General features: G+C 33.6%; 1 protein-coding gene across 1 annotated transcript in view; it reads left to right on the top strand.

Moving 5' to 3' along the window:
* Nucleotides 1-12,908: 12,908 nt before the first annotated feature.
* LOC125671608 (calcyphosin-like protein) overlaps nucleotides 12,909-25,834 on the top strand; it is a 58,130-nt gene continuing 45,204 nt past the window's right edge. Inside the window, exon 1 of the mRNA XM_048907438.2 lies at nucleotides 12,909-13,016. The gene's annotated coding sequence lies outside the window, so the exon portion shown is untranslated. The remainder of the gene's footprint in view (nucleotides 13,017-25,834) is intronic.

Raw genomic sequence — 25,834 nt, 5'->3', positions numbered from 1 at the left:
TTCAATATGAATGAGGCGGTTCAATCATTGTAAGTATATAGTACATTAATTATTCATAATATCAGCAGGTGGTGTCTGTTAATACATGTATTCAAGGAAATATTGCAAATTTAGCCATTAGATTTACTTACATTTAAATTCACATATTCTAAAAAATCTGTTAATCTTTAAATCTCCCATCATAATTCTACATTAAATTTCTGTTAATTTCTCATAACTTTCATCAAGTCAATTAATAGCATGCGAATGACTAAAGATCAATATAAAAACTTTACTTAGGGATTTTTAACACCACATGATCACACATTTATTTCTGATATTAAACTATATAAAACGTATACATTATATCTGATATCTACCTCATCACCCCTCCTCCTTCTTTAGCTATTTTCTGATATTAAACTATATAAAACGTATACATTATATCTGATATCTACCTCATCACCCCTCCTCCTTCCTTAACTATTTTTACACGGCAGCGTTACATGTATCTGAAACAGCTACCTCTCAATTTTTGTAGCAATATTTTAGCATGGATTTTTCCATATAAACGTGAAATATTGTAATTTTGTAAGTCTATCGAGTATGTATGTCTTAGTACAATATACATGAATTTTGTTAGGTTTTATTTCATTTCCAACACTGTGTTTCATGAACATGATATACTACTACCAAAACAATGTTGCACTACATGTGCTAGGCAAGAAATAGGATTTAATGTTATATATGGACTCTGTATGGCGGAATGTTTTTTTGTTTTGTTTTGGTGCTGAAGTCTTGTTATGAAATATTGTAACTGTTATGTTAGGTAAACGTTTGAAAGTAAATCGTGTTCTCAAGCAGGAAGTCAATCTGAATTACAATGTTGGCCAAATTTGCAGATAGATGTCTTTATAATTAAATTTGATATATATAATTATGACGCCTGCTCCCTCCTTGGTGACGTGCATTTATAATCCCTCTGAATGAATCTTTTGTAAAACGTGATAACAGATAACACGAAAGCTGTTTCTTGTAAAATGCGTACGTGCCATGGTTCAGAGTAATTGTCATATCAAGGTATATAGTTCAAAATTGGCGATCTTAGAAATATATTTTTTAATTCCTAAATTATAAATCCTTTGTTATGGCGTTGTTATCTCCCTTGTTACGATACGGATAAAATAAAAGGTCACACTATACAAAATTGTTCCTTTCAATCAACCTTTCTTCCAATTTTGAAGTATCTTCTTATATTTCTTATGATTTTCTTTATTTCAATTGGAAATGGAACACTAAATCGTGAGTTAATAGTCTTTAATAACCTTCACAGGATAAAAATCATATATAAATTGCTTTAAAATCAATATTCCATAACCATTATTATTTATGGCTGAATCCATAGTCGACAATAAGAAAATTCTTTTATTTTCAAGGTTATCATTTGTTGAATATAAAAGGTTCGGAAACATAATCTTTCATTTCTTGTGATTAACGACGCTAGGTTGTAACCAATACCCTCTGGAATTAATGGTAATCTCTGTCTCCATAAAGCATCGGAATTAAGGCTTTCTTCGCGGTAATACAAAGGTCGTTCACATACCTATGTGTTAAATGATGTTTGCTCATATGCACACAATATGCAGTTACGGAAGAATAAATTTCTGTGGGGTGCATTTTTTTTCTCCCGCATATATAAAGCCTGACCGGAGGTGGTATCAACTAATGATTCTTTAACAAATCACACCCCAATCCAGCCAATTATGAATAAATGTCATCATAGGAAAATTAGTAATTTGAAATCATTTGTATTGAAAACGATCACCGGAAAATTGGTTACTTCCCTTTATTAATAGAAATATAAAAAAGATAATATTTAAAGTTATCAATAACACTTTAATTGCGTTGTAATGTCGACAAAAAATAAAACTGAAATACAATGAGTGCGAATGCGATTAAATCTACACTTGCAAACATTGCTATTTTACCACTCGAAAGGACTGGCGTCGCCACATCTATAATTGTAGCAGAGAACTTCATTTTTCTATAGTGATGGACCCGAGATAACAACATTGTGCTTTTGGTCGTCTGCGAATTACATTTTCATCTGCTCTCCAATTTTTGACCAAATTGGCGGGGACAGATGAAGACGTCTCAAAATATCGATAAATTTTCCCGACTGATTATTATGAATATGACACTAAATGACCACTTAACAGCGAGTTATCTCTTCGTTCAATTTAGTTAATATAAGGTTTCACCGGCTTGTCAGCTTCAAGGTAACAGCGATTCAAGGCAACTAATGTTGCAAAATGTTGAACACTCATCGTATTGTTCCATATGGTTTTAGATTTCACTGCAAACAGAGTAACAAAAGAACATGGCAGACGGCGATCTGAAGTGTTTTGTATTGTTGCAAGTTTTCTGTGCGGTATTTATGATAAACCCCTCAAATTAAATGTTCGTTAAGTAAGTCGTACTTTTTAAACCAAGCAATTGACTTTCCATGGTGATTTCTACTTGTCAAATGAAAGGAATCACTATCCTTTTTTTATCAGTCCTTGTGTTGTAAATGACAATGAAGATGAATCTGCCTTCTAAAACAATAGACCTTCACAAAGAAATTTAAACCGAATGACTCAGTGAGTTTGAAACTCAATGAGGTTCTTCAACTGCTTAAGGTCATCGCGATACGGTTATACCTCTACACACATTGTTAAAATCTTCAAAAAAAAAAACTTTCAAAACAATTAACTGGAACAATTCACTGATCTTAACTTTTTCATCTACACATGACTGAAGGATGACAGAAAGATAAATGAAAGAACAGTCATTCATAAAAAAAAAAAAAAAAAAACTATTGGAACTGATGTATACATGTTTCAATGAAACAAAAGAAAGTGATATCGACCAAGTATTCCCCCTGTCCTTTATTACTGTGTTATGACCACCTCATTCTATATCTATACAATTTGATAGCAACAGTTTTAATCCGATGGCAACAGCAAAGTCTACAATTTACTACATGTTTCCCCCTTCTCTTTTGAAGTGTAACTCATATGACCTAATACCAAGGTAACCTTAATACCGGATGTTACTCTATGAAATATAATCGGCAACTTGAGATTCAGGGTGGGTATATGTCTCCACCTGGGTGCAGCTTTTTATGACTCCAACACATGTCTCTTAGTTTTACTTTTATTGGAGAGACATACCCATATATAGTTTCTAATCTGCTTCAAGAACCAAAGCATATCCCTATACTTTGTAGGACACTGTCATTAAAGGTTTCTCCAGTCTTCAGCTTAGAGTAACGTAAAGTGTTTTTCCTTCTCCTTTGGCGACAGTCATGTCCCATTGAGACGAAGAAGTTCCTGTCCTTTATTTATATTTGGTAATTTACAGGCTTAAAACATTTATTTACTGATCTTCTGTAGAAATCTACATATTTAATCCACATGTCATTGAACTGTAAACGAGAGGAATCAGCAATGCGATATTTTGTGCAGTAGTAACACGATATAAAATAAAGTCTGGGGAACGGGTTCTTGTTTGTTGTCTTCTAAAATACCTTTAACTAGTCTATTTATGTAGGAGTCGAGGATAAGGTAAATAATTAACAACGGATTCTTCTCCATCAGTCAAAAGGGGTAAAGGTTCAATATACCTTTAATATAACGTAGCTGTTGATAAACTACCAATTTAGATATACCACTAGTATCGAAATATTACAAGCACGATCAATGCAAGCAAAATTAACAAGGTGAAATCAGATTTTAACTTCAGAGCAGTGAAATTATGTATTTAAAAATGTTTAAAATTAAACGTATTCAGAATATGATAGTATCTGTTAAACAGCGAGCTAGGTCCTTTGATCCCAAGTTTCTGAACTTTAATCGTCTACTTATCAGGGTATATTGTTGAGATGAGGTATTATCAGAACTTAAGACCAGCAGAGCATACCGAGTTTATCACCAAAATCGGTACGATTCGCACAATTTATATTCGAAACATCATCCATTAGAAAGATAAGATACAAATTGTTACAAAATTTACGCATTTCATCAAATCCAATCAAAACAGACGATCAGCGACGAAAGCAAAAGCGCCGACAATATAGGTAAGTCGCAGCTTTGAAGCCAACATTTGAGATCACGACACCAAGATTTCGTTTACGATTTTTATAAATCGACCTTCCGATGCTTCGTGAGCCATCGCAATAGCTGATATCTCCTTAATCAGATGAATTATAAAAAATAGCTGACACCATTTTGAATTATTTTTCACAATAGACTCTTATCAAGGCGCCGGATAGATCCGGGGGCCCAATAGATACACAACAGCAGCATCCAAATGTCTAGTTCCAAACAATACATCTCAAAAATTGACTTTATGTTTCTTTTAAGATTGTATTGATCATTTCATAATCGACATCTTTCAAATTAATACAGCATTTTATCACAAAAAAAGCAATTAGCTGTAAATGCAAAAGAGTGCTGTTAACCTATCACTTTTAGTCTCACACAAGAATACGCCTAACGATTAAAAGATATGCAGATCTTCTAAAGACGGTATTACGCCTAGATTTTAATTCTGATTTACAGCTTCTGACTGTACCAACGTTCTACATGTATTCTCTGATTATCCGAAAAGGTCTGAAAAAATAATTATTTCCTCTAGATCTCTTTTTGCTATAAATTCCAAGTTGGACTCTGCTATAAAAATAAAATAACCCATACATACATACGTGCGTACATGTACGTATGATTTCGATAAAGATGTTGTTTTAGTGATTTTAAAGAAGAATTAGAAAAATTGAATAAAGCATCTCTTATCAAGTGATATCAGTATTTTTCGAACTTTCTAAGGTTAAGTTTGACTTGGATCATATATTGCATACAAATTATGAGAAAAATGTCTTCATATCGCTCAATATATTTGGAATAATATATGTACATCCAAACACGTTCTATTTTTGTGGCTTTTCTAACTACAAAAGTTGGAAAATTGATATTATTTATTCCTTACACTGTCGTTATCGATGCCGAGGAATGTAAGGTTTAAATGTGACTTTGGTTTATAATCTCCAAATTAAGATGGAGTCAGTTCCTCCGCTGTAGATCCCTTTTGTTTTTCTTAATAGAAGAGTGAAGATAAACTCAGGGAAACATCAAACACAAACGATAAGTAAATGTCACAGAATTCTAGGCCTTATTCTAACATCAATGATCTCATTTCAATATTCAGCTTTATAGTAGTGACGCAGCGGCGAATCCCTGCCAGTCCTTCGTTCGGCTTAAAAAGACAGAAATTTGGAAACAATAGCAATGCAAGGGGTTAAATGAGATATTTAAACTGTCGGATAGTATCAAGAAAGTGACACTTTTTATTGTTAAATAGTGACTCATACTGAACTTTGATATCGGCTTGAGTACTTTTCGGGTCCCCCGTGGTTTTTACCGTAGACGCCCTTGGACGACAGATAAGACATTAAAACAAAAGTACTTGCATTTTTTTTACCTCGCGAGAGCGATATCATAAGAGCGAGAAGTAAGTCAACTAAAGAAGTAATGTTGGTCGGCAATTAGTATTAAATTACTAACAAAGGCGTGATACTATCGGCATGATATGAATAAACGGGCCTGGTTATAAGCGGCCTACCGCGAGGATATCAATTTATACTCGCCTTGACGTCTTACTTGTTACTATATGACGATATTGTTTCAATATTTAAAAAAAATTGCAGATTGACTGATATCTTATCCTAGCCATTATGTATCATTAAAGGTAACAACAGTTATTTACTGGCATTTTTCTATCTTTGAAATCAATTCAAATGTGATAGAGTAATTTGTAGTTCTGTTATAACGTATAATTTGCCGCGTTGACATCTACGTGACCTGTCGTTAGCGAGAAAGTTTAAAAAGGCAGAAGAGACTTTAAAGTTCAAATTTTTGAATCATTATAGATCTTCTGATAAACTAAGATGTATGAACACTCGTTAACTTCATGATGACAACGCAAGTTTAAAATAATTTATAAAAATTATTAATTCAAATAATATAACTGTTCGACTATAAGTGATTTTTTAAAACTATAATTTCAGAATACCATATTCAAAAGCTAGTGTATTATAAGAATTATTCAGAAGACATCTGCGATTCCGGTTCAGTTTGGACCTCTTGTTTTAACTCCTTTGTTTTGTCTCTACAAGGTGGGGTGTGACGGTGCATAAATATGACCTTTTTTGTGCGCCATCTTTTTGATATTATTAGTGGGTGGGTTTTTTTAAAATGTGTATCGGCGGCGATCAATTCGTGTGATTTACATGTTTATTTGCTCATTTGCAAACCTAGTCATTAGTAAACGGTTGTTTGTATTAAGTTGTCCAAGCCAATTAATTTTGTATATTTTGGTCTATTACGTCATTTGTTTGAACTTGGTTTATTGCGTCATTTATTTGATCATGATAATAAATGATATGTTCACTATAAAATGTTGTGTTATTTCATTAAACACGTCAATGATTATTCAGTAACAAAAACTGAGATACGGAATGCTAAAGTTTTTGCTCATATATGGGTTTTTCTATTTCAAAATTGCGGAATATAAATAATGTCGTCCGGTGCACATATTATCGTCGGCGACTATATGCGCATACTTTTACAGTACAAGTTATCGTCCGTCAAGACACATTGTCACCGACGACAAAATGTGCCAAGAAAAGGCATATCTTTTGCATCGCGGTACATATTGTCGCTGATGACAATATAATACCCCCCCCCCCCCCCCTCCTTTCTCATTGTGCATATGAAATGTAAAGATAAGAAACAGTGATCAATCTCATAACTCCTATAAGCAATACAAAATAAAGAGTTGGGTAAACACGGACCCCTGGACACATCAGAGGCATATATTGTTTTCACTGTCCGGAATATGATGTCGCTGGCCGCGATCTGAAGGATAAGGAGAACAACATAACTACAGGAATCTCTGCAGAGACTATCTAGCTGTGGTTGGATGCTGATTAATAAATATTTGGAATTATTATGCAATTCCAATACCAATTTTTAACGGAGGCCGTGGTCGTCTTTTAATCTCATACAATGATTATTGTGTGACAGTTTCAAGACGTTCTGTTTATTTCATAGTTTGTATGTTTTATGACGAATTAGAATACAAACAGACATTTATGTTATATGTTTAATGCTCTGTAGTATTAAGGTAAATTTCAATTTGATATCCATATCAAAATATCACTGTTTAACAAACCACTATCGAGAATCAGAGAAAGTATATGCATCGTTTGCTTTTCTTTATCAGTACATGTATAAGTCTATTATAACATTATGATATCTAAGTCTCTTATAACATTATGATATCTAAGTCTCTTATAATATTATGATATCTAAGTTTCTTATAACATTATGATATATATGTCTCTTATAACATTATGATAACTAAGTATCTTATAACATTATGATATATATGTCTCTTATAATATTATGATATCTAAGTCTCTTATAACATTATGATATATATGTATCTTATAACATTATGATATCTAAGTCTCTTATAACATTATGATATCTATGTATCTTATAACATTATGATATCTAAGTCTCTTATAACATTATGATATCTATGTATCTTATAACATTATGATATCTAAGTCTCTTATAACATTATGATATCTAAGTCTCTTATAACATTATGATATCTAAGTCTCTTATAACATTATGATATCTAAGTCTCTTATAACATTATGATATCTAAGTCTCTTATAACATTATGATATATATGTCTCTTATAACATTATGATATCTATGTCTCTTATAACATTATGATATCTATGTCTAGTCGATAAATAGCTCTTTAGAGCTAATGCTGTATTGTTATACCAGGCCTTCATATCTTAAATTCATTCATTATGATCTTAATCAAATAAAATAGGAAAATGATACATACGTGTGTGTATACATAGTTTGCATAGTATATGTATGTACAACACCATTCCAAACTTATTTCAATAAGTCTTGTTCATGCTATCGAGATATTTGGGTCAGTACCTGATGCTACATGTACATTTGAAATAATTGTAAGAGGTTCGTGTCGGTACGCTTTGTTGCCGTGTGCATATTGTCGCCAACAACATGTACCGTCTAAAATTGGAAATATGTACCGACGGGCGATAATATGTATCGCGAGGATGTGTACATTTGTACATATCATCACCGACGACAATACGTACCGTCACACACGGTTTTAGTTAAAAAATTTAAATTTTTGGCTGTTTGGCTTCTTCGTCCCGGATACCCGGTTTGGGGGAGGAATAGGTATAGAACCGTCCCTATGTTCTTAAAACATCAAACAGTTGATATGCAATCATCTTACTATGCTTGAAATGAGAAATAACAAAACAGCAGTGTGGTGATGGTGCATGTACATGCAGTAGATTGACAACAACAGTAGCAATACATACGAGTTGATTTACCACCAAGAAAAGATTTCAGGATCATTTCAGGAGAGCAAATTAAAGATGAATGTTGGTGGATGAAAATGCGGTCTCAACATGTTAAATTTGATGTAAAAATTAAGTGGACATGCAATTGTTCAATATTTATTTTATATAGGTAATAACGCTTATCAAGCTAACTCCAGGACTTGTTTCTACGATATCTATGTATGTATATAATTATGCTTTTAAAAATTCTACATGGATAATAAATATCAAAAATATCTTTACAAGCTTTTCGATAACTTTGTATTACTAAATGTAGTGCCCCTTGATACATAGGAATATGAAAATGTTAATACGCATATGAAAACTAAGCGCTTCTTGTAATACTATCAAGATAGCTTCCAAAATTCTTTTCATCGCATTCTAAAACGATTTAAAATGCCTGGGTTTATGTACCTCAAGAGAATGTGTCATCGCAACATCTGATTACCATATAGGAAAAGTGCAAATTTTGAAAACAGACTGATATCATTGATGATAAAAATTTACATCCAAGATTCTTCGTGTTATGACATTTTAACGCCCATTTAAATGTATTCATAAAACTTATAACAGCTGACTTTATTGGTTTATACCTTATGTTAATGAATTTTGTTACAATTTTATAAATGGAACTCAAGAGAGAACAACAATGTGACCCTCCATTTCAATTCGTTTCTCCTCATTTTTTTCTTTAGAAATAAACGAAAGTCCTATTACATCAGACGAATTACTATCTAACCAAAAACATTGATAACAATCTTATCTAGTTTATCGTAGACGGTATATCGTATGTATTCAACATAGCACATTTTTCAGAGCTTTTAAATCACATATTTAGCATAATGTGTCGATTAATCGTTACATTACGTGTAATTTATCCCGTTTATTTGGAATTTTCTCCATGGTCATGGATAGAATCACACACAGCATCAAGGACAAGGCATTAATAGCCCTCACTGAAGAAAGTAAATACATTTTTCACTTTCTTTTCAATTTGATCATTCTTTCGAAGCATCTAAGTGTGTTTCTTTTAAATATTCGACATCTTGTCTAAACCCACCTGAATCCTAGGGAGAAAACATTGGTAAATAACCCTTTTTTATTAAATATCAAAAGATAATTTTAGTCAGAATTAAAATGAATGATTTTTTGATAATATCGAACATTATTTTTCAATTTCAGGATAATTTATGATAAGAGTGGACAAAAGAAGTCCCTTTGAAGATTATCCTCGGCTTTATGACAAATGATTACGTTGAACGACCAAAAGATAACACAGTTGCCTTTCAGATGCGCACAGGCAACGTCCGGCGTGGGGAATTAACCATGTCGAGTCATAACTCTTTCTTCCATGAAATATTGTACAATTTTGGACACACCGTCTAATCAAGGGGTTCATATATTTTCCGTTTGTGATATTCAATTTACCTTATAAATTTCAGAATAAATGAAATTTTACGAATGTTATGGCAATCAAAGGTTAATTGAATGTGATTGTCCAGTTGATAGCATTCACAGCAGCCATCACTTATGGACAAATGAGCTTTTCCAAGGCTAGCAGAAGATGTCGATCTCAATTAAATTTTGCATTATGACAACTTTTGTTATTCCAGTACTCCTGACTGGGGTGTTATCTTTGTACCTAAAGCATGACTATGTCTCAGTATAACATTCGTTTTGTTGATATGGAGAAATGTATTCCTGTGTCCTTCTTTGAAGCCTAAATTTTACTTGCTTCACATCATTATTTGCATGATACATTTATTTATAAACACAATATCTAATCCTTTGAATGCGACTGAAAGAATGTGTATTGTTTATACCATTAAATGCCAATCTAAATTTGGTAAAATCATCTACATATATGTATACATTTGTGCTATGCATACACGTTTCTGTTGTAAACGTCATTGTATCATACTCCGAAACGAGAACGTCAGAAGTTTTGCAGCAAACTACGTTCTAACCTTTTGTATATCATTCGTACTGTAAGATACCCCGCCTTATTCATTTTCGTGTTACACAAACCACGAAAGTATCTATTATCATAGAAATTATTGACGTGAAAAGAAACTCATATTTGATCTTGGATTAATTTGTACTCGGATGCAATAAATTTTTATACCAACTGTCCATGTTGTGCAAATTCAACACACACCGCAGAAAAAAAACCAAGTACGTAAAAAGCATAACTCTCTAGCGCCAACATTCGTGCAAATCGGTAAAAAGCTAGTATAAAGGTAATGGTCATTGTTCTTTGTGTGTCCGACATTAAAAATAAAGATTATCATGAAAAATAATAATACGCACTCAATGTCTATTGCCTCTTTATCGCTTATATACACGTACAGTATTTACAAACATTTCGATTTAAGTAATCTTCAAATATCTTAAATGCATATTATATTAAGAATGTACATAACCGGTACCATCAATACTATATTTATACCTGTATAGTGCACTGAATTGTACTATGTGCACATGCTATACTATTGTTAATCTTTTTTTTATATACACGTGGACCCCAAATTAATTACAAGTTCCATATAATTGTGTACATGTGCATATCCTGATTGATCATTAGGGAGAGGGCTCATATAGGGCAAGCCTGCTGTCCAATTCCATCAACTTATTGAATAAATATTGTTTAAATTAAAAAGAAAATGTTAGAATAGTGAACGTTTTCATTTCTTTTTCCACTTTTGTATTTTAGGGATTTTATTTTAGCTAATGCTTGAAATGGTAATGTAAAACTGAGTCAGTGATTAACTTTCTTACAAGAAAACAGACCATTATTAATAGATATAACTCTTCGGCAGATTGCAACTCTCTGCTCTGAAAATTTGTTTATTTGCGAACCTGGCAACTTGATCATTATTTATTTTTGTGCCTGTCTGTCCATATAACAAATCGTTTCAGAGAACTTGAATGAAACAGAAATAAAAAAGGAATTTATATGCATTTTAAAACGAGGACCAACGTATTTAAATTGTTCAAATTACGCGTGTTTTATAATTTTTTCGATTAACGTATCAAATTTAACCTTCATTAAAACCCAATACAAGACCAGTCACATGGAAAACATTTACTATGTTAAATATAAGGTCTGCATTTGAAATTGAATGCAAAGTCTCGATTGAGCCAGGTCTGCATTGTTAAGCAGATAATGCAACCTACGTGTTAAGGGCATTCCATGACTTTCTTCTTGCTTATTTTCTTTTCAGTTGTAAGTACTGAAATGTTTCAGTTCAATATCGTAATTAGTCTATTATACTAATTACATCTTTACCTTTTCAATTCATTCCGTGAAAACGCAAGATAAAAATGCAATAATATCTAGATATGCCATGATTGTGCGCCGCTAGCGGCCAAAGGCTAGGTTTCCGTTTCTATATAAAATCGTCAACTTTCAATGAACATTTAAGTCTTTTCTTATCGAAAATTCTACCTAATTTGTATTAAATTTTTATGAAAGGCAATTAAATATTAAAAGATGATTGTGTATAAGTAATGTGATATTCCGGTAAACAATAACTGTCATAAAAATGAAGTATGGGAAGAAGCGCTATTATAACTTCAAAGTATTAAAAAACAACGACATTTATAAAAAAGATTAACAAACACAACATATGACTGAAGCTTTTTGTTGTCACACACGCAAATCCACTCAGCCTTGTGTATCCAACAAGTAGAAACTGGAAAAACTGAAATCGAGGCTGGTGACTTTATTGGTAAAGATGCTAAACGATTAGATATTTATAACAACGATGAAGCGCCATGGCTCCATAACCGTTGCTATTAGTTTGATCAGTCAAAATTACACGTTAGATATGAAGGAAAAATGATCTGAATATCTTGTTTATATGAAATTAATTCAATTAAATTTTATTATTGTCAATAAGTTTAGGTGGAAAATGGTCACCTTAATCTTCAATGAAAGGAAATGGGCGATTGTAGATAGGCTAAAAGATAACAAGGTTGTCTTTGTACAGACTTGAACAAACCTAGAGTGTCAATTCAATGTGCTGAAATGACTCGTTAAATCACGAAAAACTTCACTTTCCCTTGTCTCCTAGTAATCATGCAGTCTCAAAAGGTGGATCAAACCTGCACTATAATTGCAACAGATTAAATTATTAAATACATCTTCACAAAATAGATGTCAGTTTCCATACGGGGTTTTGACAATAATTGGCACTGTAACCATTTTAAGGGACTTGTTGGTTTTCAATGAGAACAGTAATTGCTTAATCACGGAGATATTTATCTTGAATAGGAAAATGATAAATATTAAAATCGTATAAAAAGATGACGTTAGTTAGACTGAAAAAAATGATTACTTTTGAATACCTTTTGTAAACGATTACCAAAATTTGTATGAAAGTGTTAGCGATGGTTATCATTGTTGTCGTTCGTTGTTTACGTCATATAAAAGAGATGCAAAATGGCGCCTCCCATGGCCGATTATTGGGATGTGATAAAAATCTGAAGGCAGACAATGAACGCAACAGACGGGATCTGTGTCTTGATTCTGGTAAATTTCTCTCATTTCAATGCTCAATTTCTTTATGGTTTGTAGCATTTACTCTCTCTCTATACTTTTCAGCACAACCATTAAATTTTGACAATTCATGTAGGTGTGCCTTGATACAAACATCCCAAATTCCTCTTCAGGAGTGTATTTTTTTTTAATGCAGAGAGAAACTTGGGATCATTTTCATTACAAATCACAATAATTCTGAAGCAGAAAGCCTCATGAATATAATTGTTTTCACCTTCGCCAAGCACCCAAACCTCTACTAATGCCCTGTCACGGGTGGAAACGAGTTTAAATTCAGCCTAAAGAACAACTACTGAAACGTTATTATAAATGTTGCTATTCTATTCTTAATTGTTTAAAAAGCTGTACACCAAGGCATCAAAACGAAGAAATTTAAACATTCTATGATCATTTTTCTCTCTATATTTTGCGCCTTTTGAAGAATTTGCAATGGTTTTAATCCCTCTATTGTTTAAATTTAGCAGCTGTCCAAAACGTTTTGTGCAAGAAGAGTTTGAGATGAAATTTCATTCTTCCGGATATAGAGTTAATTGATAAGCTTTGTCAAAACATGTACGTACAAACCTAAGAAAGTTACGGCAAACAAACATTTTTACTTTTTTTTAAGTAGAAGGCGTTATCCACATGAACATGTAATTGTTGTATATTTGGAAATAATTTAATGCTAGTTTATCATTATCTATATTGACACACCTTTGCCATGTATCATTAATGGGATGCCAAGTATCAAAGGGATTGAAATTTCATCTGCACATGTGACGTCAATTTAGAAGACAAACATTTATAACCCCTAAATTACACACTTTTGGTAAATTTGATCCACATTTCCTGTGCATTTTGCATTTGTAAAATTGAATGTTTTTCCCGTAACATATTTTATATCCTACAGGTGATACTGATAAATTGTGATACTTAGAAAATGTTAGCGAACACAAAATTCTATTGGTCCGTGAATGTTCTCTATACCCACTCAAACCAGCCTTGTAATTATATCATTGGGTATAATTCAACCAATCAAATCCGGTTTCTCAAGACTATGATAACAAATTATACTATACTCTCAAAACAATCACAGCAGATTACAGAACATGTGAATGAAAGAAATTTAGAATCGGTCGTGCATGTACATGTCCGCTTTACTCGGTAATTAAGCCATGGCACGGCATATGTCTGTCCAAAAACGAGTGCTGTTTATCATTTATTTCATCATAGCAGGATTAAGAACAATTTAAAAGATTGACTTGACAAATTTGTGCGGTCTTTTGTTCCCCCGTGTACAATCGTAGTTGTTTAGTCCCCTTCATTCATCTAAATACTGTATTTAGCCCCGCCTTTTTCTAATTAGGGAAGATAGTTTTAAAAGTTATTATATCAGACCTAGTGTGTTCACACTGGTGGTAGTAAAACAAAAACAATGTACATATACATGTATCTATACCCAGCACAAATACTTCGCAAAGAATCAGAATATTATTGAATGTAACAAATACTTGTACATGTACTTACATAGAATAACGTATGTAATTGTATTCTGTGAGTCAGTAGGTAAAAAAAATGGTATAAATTTTAATACCTACACGTATATTCAACTTATGGATAATCAAGACCGTGAGTTGACGTTGAATTCTCATTTACTAATACGCATTACGTTGTTATAACCACTTTATGGGTTTCCTTATGATTTGGGCCCGAATTTGCTAATGTGATATCATCCACAAAGCACATATAAAGAGAGAAGATTATACTCGCCGTTTTTAGATAATATATAATTTTTAAGCTTCCCGTGGGGATCCGGATTAGGATAGGTCCTCAGTACCCCTTGCTTGTCGTAAGAGGCTACTAAATGGGGCGGTCCTTCGGATGAGACAGCAAATCCCGAGGTCCCGTGTCGCAGCAGGTGTGGCACGATCAAGATCTCTCCCCGTTCAAAGGCCGTTCACCGGAAATGGTGACGTTTCCATACGAGTAAACAATTCTCGAGGGGACGTTAATTTCAGAAGGTTGTATATATAAGTTATGTATATAAGAATAAAGCGGTTGATCACTGTTCGGTATCTTCACCTTTCATAATATGGACATTACATAAGTAAGAGAGAAAATTCCTTGGATCAGTCGGAGATTAAACCCAAGACCCTTGCATAACTAGTTAAGTGATCTAAGCGCTGAGCTGACCAGGCCGTAATACAAAGTATTCTAATATTACTGCAATATGAAATTCAAACCTAATTCGGAAATCATAGAAGAACTTTTCATATCGAGAAGATAAAAGAATAGTTTTAGAAAAATAGCAGAAACGTCGTGAATGACCTTAAAACGACGAGTATCACACACGTAACTGTGAATGTATATACATAGTAGGAAATGTTACATGTGGACGGTGAGAATATCCTTCATACCTGGAGAACGGAATGGGCTTCAGATATTTATCAAGTATAAGCTTCAAATTAAAGGTACATGTGCCGTATTAAGCATTATTTTGTTCAATGTTAAAAACCATACCAAAATTTAGTCAGTATGATAAACTATGAAGGTAATACGACTTGAGTGATTGATTGTTTGTTTTGCGTCCCCTTGAGAATTTTTCACTCGTATTGAGATGTCATCAGCTGCAGGTGAAGTACCACAAATTTAGACTTATGCTTAGCGCTCAGGGCCATAGCAGTTGAGGTTCTTTATCGTGACAATGCCTGCCGCGACATGGGCCCTCCGTTTTTAAGGACATATCCGAAAGACGCCGGATTCTCACCTCTAAATAACGCGGCCATGGCATGGGCGGGGCTCGAACTCACGATCTCCCGATTACGGAGCTAATACGATTTGACTAATTCTACAAATTATATACGGGTATTAAAGGTATACTGGGCTACGCAACGCAGGAAGAAAACGGCGATGTTCTAATCCATATCTATGAAGGAATGACGTTTATGGTGGATGTGCGCAAGCGCAGGAGATAAATATTATTAGAAACACTTGGGGGATTTACAGTATGTAGTGGTACTGAATGGTGATTTCATGTTAAACATGAATTTCAACTCCCCCTCCATTGCTCAAAGTGGTTCTCGCTAACCTGTTTCCGTCTGGCTGTCTTTTATCGCTGAATGTGTCCCGCCAGCAGCCTGCAGGCCGTCCACGCTTTCTCGTCGCCATGTAATTGTTGACTTTCGAAATTCCGGTGCAATGTCACGTGATCATGAATATTTCGAAATGGGGTGTTCCCTATCCGACTCGGAGAATACATAATTAAATAGGAAATTAGCTTAATTACTTTTTAATCCGATTGAGTTAAATTGCACACTTTGGATAAAGTATATACCTTATATAACTTGATGAAATGTGAAGATAACGAAAAGTGATCAATCTCATAACTCCTATAATATCAACAATACAGCCCACCCAAGCACCAACACTCCAGACCATGGAGCCATTAATTTCATATTTTGGTAAAAGCTTCTTTGTTCATAATAACTAAAGATAGCTTACCTGCTAGTTGTCCATGAGTAAAGACGATTTTTAAAAGATTGCATTGTTTTCCATGGCCTTAAAGCCCAGTGGTTCAGTAACCGTAATTTTTCTTCTTCAATTTTCCCCCTTCCTTACAACGATCGATGCTCCATATGAAAAATAGTCATGTAAATTAAAGAAAGCAGTTGATTATGTTGTATCTCACTTACAGCTGGCGACGTCTTAATATGAGTGAAAAATTCTCAAGGGGACGCAAAACAAACAAACAAACAATCAATCAATCAAATTGTATTGTTTTCATAGTTTATCATGCTGACAAAATTTTGGTATGATTATTTTAAACATCGAACAAAATACTGTTTAATACGGCACATGTACCTTTAATCTGAAGCTTATACTTGATAAATATCTGAAGCCCATTCCGTTCTCCGGGTATGAAATATGTTCTCATTGACCCGTCAACATGTACCATTTCCTATAATGTATACACATTCATAGTTATGTTTGAAAGGTGAAGATAACGAACAGTGATCAATCTCATAACTCCTATAAACAATTCAAAATAGAGAGTTGGGCAAACACGGACCCCTGGATATACCAGAGATGGGATCAGGTGCCTAGGAGGAGTAAGCATCCCCTGTCGACCGGTCACACCAGGCAGCCGTGATGGAGGAGTAAGCATCCCCTATCGACCGGACACACCAGGCAGACGTGATGGAGGAGTAAGCACCCCCTGTCGACCGGTCACACCAGGCAGCCGTGATGGAGGAGTAAGCATCCCCTGTCGACCGGTCACACCAGGCAGCTGTGATGGAGGAGTAAGCATCCCCTGTCGACCGGTCACACCAGGCAGCCGTGATCTGTTTTAAGGTCATACACGACGTTTCTGCTATTTTTCTAAAACTGTTCTTTCATCTTCTCGATATGAAGAGTTCTTCTATGATTTCCGAATTAGGTTTGAATTTCATATTGTAGTAATATTAGAATACTTTGTATATCGGCCTGGTTAGCTCAGCGCTTAGATCACTTAACTAGTAATGCAAGGGTCTTGGGTTCAATCTCCGACTGATCCAAGGAATTGTCCCTCTTCCTTTATTACAGTAACTTAGTAATGTCCATACATACAGCCTTCTGAAACACTCACTTGCCACAATTAGAAGCTATCAACATATGCTAACTCTAAAACATACTTGGTGATATTGATTGATTGATTGTATATTGTTTAACGCCCCACTCGAGAATTTTTGCTAATATGGAGATGTACGTCACCATTGCCGATGAGGGGCTGCAAACTTTAGGCCTATGATCGGCGCTTACGGCCTTTGAGCAGAGAGGGGTCTTTATCGTACCACACCTGCTGTGACACGGGACCTCGGTTTTGCGGTCTCATTCGAATGACCGCCCCATTTAGTCGCCTCTAACGACAAGAAATGGGTACTGAGGACCTATTCTAACCCGGATCCCCACGGAACTATGGATTTGGAAAAAGTTTCATTCCTATATAAGTATTGAATCGTTGTATATGTCAGGGTAGTTTCAAAATATACAATATATGAACTGCCTGCCGCGACACGAGACCTCCGTTTCATAAGGTAAAATCTGAAAGACCGGTGATTCTCGATTTTCTAAATGTCAAGCGTTTGGCGAAGGAGTAATCTCTACCTATGTCACGCCCATGGCACGCGTGGGACTCGAACTCACGACCTCTGACCTCCCTGTTACGAAGCGAACGCTCTACCACTAAGCTACCGCATTCGCTTAGGATCAAAGACACAGGGACTCATGTTTGCTTACAAATAGCACACACATTAAAGTATCCTTATGTAAAACTAAATGGAATAATATCAAACGAGCATTCTTTGTACATGAAACTAGTTTCCTCACCGACCGGAAGCAGTGTAAAACATTGTAATATGAATGACGTGCTCCTTCTGAATTCGAAAAATTGATGTGTTCTGTTCCTTTTGAATTCGGAAAGTTTATGTGTTCTACAGTTCTACACGCATTTTTCATCGTATTGTTGGAAGATGCTATTAAATGCAGTATATCAAGGCGACCTTGGAATTGTCCATTTTTCTCAAATTGCAGAGACTACATGTACAAGTTCCATTAGGAAACATCAGGGATTCGAGACCCGTTTCAAAAGAGTATATATATTTCCTTCTTATGTACGTGTTTTAATATTTGTGTAAAACTCTGTTCACACGATAAATTGAAATTTGATTCTTTCCGTATTCAGTTTCTTAATGCATTAACAAATGTGACATTTTCAATGCACTGTAGTGTTGATTTAAAGTTGAGAATTAAAAAGTGTAGCATAATAAACTTTGGAATTGAAACTTCACATCTATTTATTGTAAATGGTAATTTACATTAAAATTGTTTACTCTCTGAGATCGTATCATAAATAAATCGTCATATATTGAAATTAATTTCTATTGGTATGCCAGTTTAAATGAAACTGATCCACTTCTTATATTTCGTTCTATTGACGAAATTGAAATATTTAATCACCAATACTGATAGGGCTGTGACTTATCTTTATTTCTTGTCTTCGAATTTCACTCTCCGGGAACATTAAATGTCTTTCATTTACAAGAGACAGACTGGTTATATGCCCCCTACCGACATATACATCCCAAAACGAAACAAATGTAAAATGAGCGAAAGTTGTTAAATTCAGTTGAATGTTCTGATGATAAGTTTTGACAGGTTTTGTGCGTATTTTTAAAGCCTATTCTAAAACGGGACTTTTACTTGGTTTTTCATGACGATATATGATTTTCATTTGAATCAAATTATCAATGTATGTATTTTATCTATATCCATGTTCAGAAAAAAGAGAAGTATTTTAACACTTTTATTTCAATTTAATGATAATGATCTACCGTTATGGAAAACGTAAATTTCTAAATAAGACTTAAGTAAAATTACAGTTTTAAAGTTTAAAAATTATTGAATTACAAAGTTCAATGAATATGCGATTGGGTGTAATAAATGCAAATTTGTAAGGTTTTACTTAAAATTACAATGAAACATTGCTCATTCAGAGGGGGTCTAAACCACATGATACTATATTTAAATGACCAAATCCCCTTCTTTCTCTGAAGAGGATGGTGTTAAAACATAACGAGTCACGTGAACCTAATGGGATTATAATTATCAGAAAATAATAATAGTGTAAAAATTAAATTTGATTTAGTTCTGACAAAGTGTCGAGATCATGATTTTTTATTTTTACATTTCTGCCAATTCTTATTATATTACATTTTAGCATTTGAATATCATGTATAATATAAAACGCTGTATTTCATTTCCATTATTGATTTGAATACCTCGGAGATCGACCAGATTACTTCTTTTTTATTTAATTCTCTCTCTCTCTCTCTCTCTCTCTCTCTCTCTCTCTCTCTCTCTCTCTCTCTCTCTCTCTCTCTCTCTCGTTCATGGTTTGAAAACTTGCTTGCATGCTAATCGTTTAATTTTCAGGTGTCACATGCAAATAATTGACAATTTTTACCAAACGTTAATGGGAAAGTGTTAGCAATTTTGGATGCATAGAATATCGACAGAGATGTATGTCTTGCTTATTTCATCAAACCATTTTTGGTTGCGGTTCTGTGAGGACGAACTTCTATTAAGCTTACTAAGCAGAATCACGATCTTGTTGAATTCAGGTAATCAGAACTATGTGTAGATAAATTAACCTTGTAATTCTAATGTAAATAATTCTAAATATATATATCATAATACAATTAACATTTGAAGTAAAAGAAAAAAATAGGTTTATCGAATAGCAAAAAAGGATATAATTTTTTCAAGTAAAAAACTTTACATATAGCACATAGTATTAAATGCACTTCGGAAATAACTCCCAAGTTTGGTTTTTGAGGTTAATAGACTTGCAAGACATTAGAATTGACCACATATTTTTCAGTCACACGGATGCCGAGGAAGGGGGTATATTATAGATGCCAAGGGAGCAGTCCTTGGAGTAATAGAAAACCCGGGTACCTTAATGGGCCCGGGTGTGGTTGTTTCCATCTGAAGATTTGTGAAACCTTTAATTAGGCTTTTCTCTAATTATGTTATTTGCTTTATTGCATTCTAATATATTATTTTAAATATAGTATCCATGTTATCTCCACCTTTTTATTGTAATGAAATGTGAAGATAACGAACAGTGATCAATGTCATAAATCCCATAAGCAATACAAAACAGATAATTGGGCAAACACGGTCATTTAATATGTGAATTTATAGTTGGTATTGAAAGTGATGTCATAATTAAAGCTTGTCTTCATTTCAGTGGCTAAATAGGACCGGGTCAGATTCACCCGAAGCGACATAATAGATCGAAAACAATTCGTCGATGTAAAGTGTAACCCTAAAAGGTCACATATTTCTAAGAGGCGGTGTAGTCTGGATCATCCTGACGTTTGTGTATACGCCGACTCCCCACACACAAACATCGGGGTGATCCAGACTAAGAGGAGTTGTACCTGGAGCAGTCCAGGCGACCATCAATATGATTATTGTTGACACAGGGGACTAGCAGGGGTTTTAAACAAATAAACTCACGTCATTCCAAAGCCCCTCAACAAATCACATTTAATTAACACCCACTGAAAACAGCGAAAGCGCAAGAAAGGTCTGAAAAAACTAGAGACCTATACAATTTTGGCAGCAAATATGACAATAGATTATTTGCGGGTTCATTTTTTTCCTCCGAGAAACTGTTGTTTAACAGTTAATAATGATAGATGGCTACAGATCATACTAACATGGGCTTATGAATTTTCATTTTCGTTTGTCAGGTGTTTTTTTAAGTATGATACATGTATATGTAGAATGTGGACCTTGTGTAAAGTGTGTGACCTGTAGAACACCTTACAACACCAATCTTACTGTTCCCAACAACTCAAATCAACTACTAACTACATTTTTATCTTATAGAAAGCAGCTATTTTTGAAAGAAAAAAAATTGCACAGGTTCATACTTAATTAATTTATATCATATGTTTGTAAATATTTTTATTCTAATTATACATGTATATAGCAGCTATTTTTGAAAGTTTTTTTTTTGCACGTGTTCATACTTAATTACTTTATACAATATGTTTGTAAATATTTTTATTCTTATTATTCATCGAACTTTTAATCGATAAACATTATTTTCAATACAGTCATTAACTCTTAATTTGTATTTGAATTGCTTGTATAAAAAAGGGAAAGGGGCATAAAAAGCTTGCAGTTTTCAGACAATTGTTTTCATGAAAATATATTCCCGAGTACAAAACTGATCATAACATGTATCTGAATTCATAATGAACTATATAGAGCTCACATTTGCATATTCTAATCAACTTTCGTTGTTGAACTAAATTAAATTCCTGGGAAGATGAATATCATGCCTTTGTAAAGCTTACTACGAGACGAAGATCACTATCTCTTAAAGATGTAATACCAATGTATCTGAGGTACCAGAGAACTAGGTGTATATTGGTAAATTCCATTGCGGGAAGGGCAATAAATGGTTATCCCTCACGTTAATATAAGTCATGAACGTGTAACAAATATTTATCCAGTTTCTGTTTGATCAGATCACACGTTTTTGGAATTTTCTGGATATGTATGTATTTTTCTTTAACAATGTGTTCTGTACATTTAATGAGAATAATCTATCGTCATGGTAACCATATGATGAAATGTTGGTTAAAAATAAAACTTAGATTCCGGTACCTTTAGTGACATGCCTATTCATGTATCATATCCATGGAATGCTCTCTTGTCCACTGTCTATTACCTGCAACGGTTTTCATACTTTGTTTGATTGCGATTAAGTTTTAGACCCATACAGAGTTCTATTTTTAGATCGGTTAGATGTTCCCTCCCAGAAGAGACATAACAGCTATGACAAAACTGCCAAAAAAACTCTAAATTGCCATGTCTTTTGATGTTTACATTGTGATAAAATATCAATGATTTTTTTTTAACTTTTACATTTCATAATTATAGAGTCATTTGACTTATTGCCTGTCATAGTGTCAAATATTAATCTGAAAAACTTTTTTATTTGAACAGAATTGAGTTTAAATGTCGCTTATTTGTGAATTAAACGAAACATTAACGAAATATGATATTTATTTGAGAATCTTTTTCGGTCAAATCTACATATGATCCACCCAATTACACAAATAAAACAATTTCCTAATAGAAACCCATTTGACATAGCTGTATAGGAGCCCAGTACCAGCTGCTGTCTAGACCAAACAGAAATTTGGTCAATAAAATATTTAATTTTTAGCTGTAACTGAATCTATTAAAGTACATCGATTATTCGTCTTATTTATCATGTATTTTAAGGCGGGTATAACTCAATCAGAAAAATAAGTAATATATCTTTTAATTTATAATTACGAATAATTGGGGAACTTTTTATACACTGAACCATGATTTTTTTTTAATATATTCGATCAGTGCATACTATCTATTCAAGATATATTACTGGATTCAGGTACTCTTCACACAATTGCTCTGAAAAATATAGTTCCATTCATGATCAGCAGATATTACAACAAATGTATATAATATCGATGTGTATGTAATACGTGGGAGAAAACAAAATTAAAGTCAAATGTTTTTAAGAAAAATCACTTTCCCCCCAGAAATGTATATAAGAAGTGTTCATATTCCTACGCTAGCTGCATTCTCAGTCTTTTCACGAAATATAGGTCATTCTTCGATTGAAAAATTTTTCACGATTGATTATACTATTGCAACAATTATATTACTTTGATGAATATTGTTTGTTAATTATCATACAATTTCTTCTGAGAGAGAATGTTAATCATTAATTTATGTGGGGTTTTCCCGTTGTTTAATGACGGAATGCGTATACAACACTCAACACCTGGATTTGGACCACAATTAAAAGGTGAAAGTCACCAGTCTGAAGATATTTGCAATGTATTCAGTGTGGCATATACATGTCTATTTATTTTTTAAGGGTTTCTTTGCTGTTAAGGTTATACCATACACAAAATTTGGAGAAAGTGTAGATTACATCAATCCTTCTTGTTTTTGCCATTCTAAAGTTCGCATTAATTTGTTACATGGTAAAAATTAGAGTACAATTGTATTTATTCCGAGAGATTTCAATTTTTTCATGTCTTTGCTTTGAATTTCCATACAGATATAAAAGAAAAAATTTGGGAAGAATGATGAAATAAGACTGGTTTGATAGGGAAATTTTGTGATAAAAATGATCATTTTTAGCAAAAATTAAGCCTGCACAAAGTATGTGCCCCAATAAGTTGTATTAATAGGTATACGCATTCTCATGTAGTATTTTTAAAGCTATACTTTTCTGCTGTATTTTAATAAATTTGCTAATCCCCAACTTCCTTGATTTCCTCCTTTATCATTCGACAAAATAAGCATAAATATCTTTGTACCGTATTTGTGCCATCTATCCATTTTTCATATGTCTTGCAAGCACCGGTGTGTGCACTGTTTGCTAGTGACAAAAGACTGGTGACGGTATTTGCTACGGACATGAAGGACTATACACCAGTTTCATAACAAGTGCAGTCTTTTCTCAGAGATCAGCTGAGCATAGTGAAAATTCAAGTAAATTAAAAGTCGAATATCTTGGATATAGGGTAACCCATATCTATTCTTGTTTATAAAAGTACTCGTATATTGTAAGTTAATCAATATCTACTGAATATATGAAGATATTAGAAGGGAGCATGAAAAGAGTAACGATAGCGAGCAGTAATCCGTCTCTATTTTTACTCAATTAAAAACAGGAGTACTGGGACTGAAATAATTCTTACATAAGACAGATGGAATATGCTTCATCTGTTTCTATGCTTGGAGTGACCTGCCCTTGGAAAAGTAGCATAGAGTTTGCTATCAAACGTGGGTTCTTTAATGCGATATCTGTTACATAAAAAATAATTATTGTAAATAACATTTTCTGTTTTATTCAAATGATTTTCTGATCTGCAAGAAATGACTTCCTTATGAATAATTTTAAAGGATATGTTGTGCTGGTTGTCCAAAAAGTATTAAAGTACTGAGGGTTCTTAAAGTTTTTGTACATTTGCATGGAAGTTGATTTGTACAAAAGAAAAACTTACTCCTAATTTATTTATGTCAATACATGTAACTATGCTTTAATTAAATATCGTTCAAATGTGATTATAAATAGATATAGTTTATACTAGTATAATGCGTCTTCATAGGGAAGTATTAAAGAGTGAAAATTAGTTCTAGCTTTGAATTTGAATGAAAAGATATGAGAAATATCAGCTAATATCAAAATAGTAGATAACAATATATGCTACATGTAGCCGCTCGGACATTTAAACGTCTACTGGTTCTTCCCCATCAGTGAGAAACGGTGGATAATACATTCTGCCAGGTCACCTGAGCCAAGGCTGAAAACAGCCTGTTCAAAAGGATCGAAAACCCACACTCTTCCAAAAATCGAAGTATTCAAAACAAAACTCATGCACGCATGCTCTCTTCTAAATGGTTAAAAATCAGAAGGTCCACTGTCTTTTTCAGAGGACAGAATTGTTCCAAACGAATATCCGCATTCTCTTTTCAAGAATCGAGGTATTTGCAAAGAGTCAAAGTACTGCGCGCGCTCTCTCTCTCTCTCTCTCTCTCTCTCTCTCTCTCTCTCTCTCTCTCTCTCTCTCTCTCTCTCTTGAAATGGCTCAGAAATGACGGTATCTTTACCCAATCACGTATCCTCTATCAAATAATCACAATAACTCTCTGAACAGTCAAAATGATACGTACTTTACCGTTATATACATGTATAAAGAAGTCAACCGAAGGTTGTTTTTTTTTTCTTCATCATAGGTTGTGGTCTTTCTAGTTCCAATGCAAGGTCCCTAAATATCCCTCTTACATGTACTAAGTCGGATTTCACTTTGCAGGACAAATCTTAGCTGTTTTCAGGTAGAACAGAACGAAACTTCAGAATAGGTGTGTATGAAAATGCCTCGTCATAAATGATGAATCGGAACATGCACAAGAAAAGTATACAATTAGCTGAAAAGTGTAACCAGAACATTTATGAATGTTTTCATTTTGGTGCTGAAAATTTGATCGTGACGTTGGTTCTACACAAAATGTACATTGTTATTGTCACCATTAGTCTATGTAACGTGTGTTTTGTTTTAAATTTGCTTTGACTTTCTCTCACACAAAATCTTGTGGTTATCAGACATTTTAGATATTGAAGTTTGTTCTGCTACTATGTGAAATTGATTCGGTTTTTTTGTGTACGTGAGAGTCAAAAGATTCAA

The sequence above is a fragment of the Ostrea edulis genome, chromosome 4, assembly GCF_947568905.1.
Source record: "Ostrea edulis chromosome 4, xbOstEdul1.1, whole genome shotgun sequence".
Taxonomy (NCBI): Eukaryota; Metazoa; Mollusca; class Bivalvia; order Ostreida; family Ostreidae; genus Ostrea; species Ostrea edulis.
The sequence above is the reverse complement of the archived record's forward strand: the minus strand, read 5'-3'. Positions and strand labels throughout refer to the sequence as shown.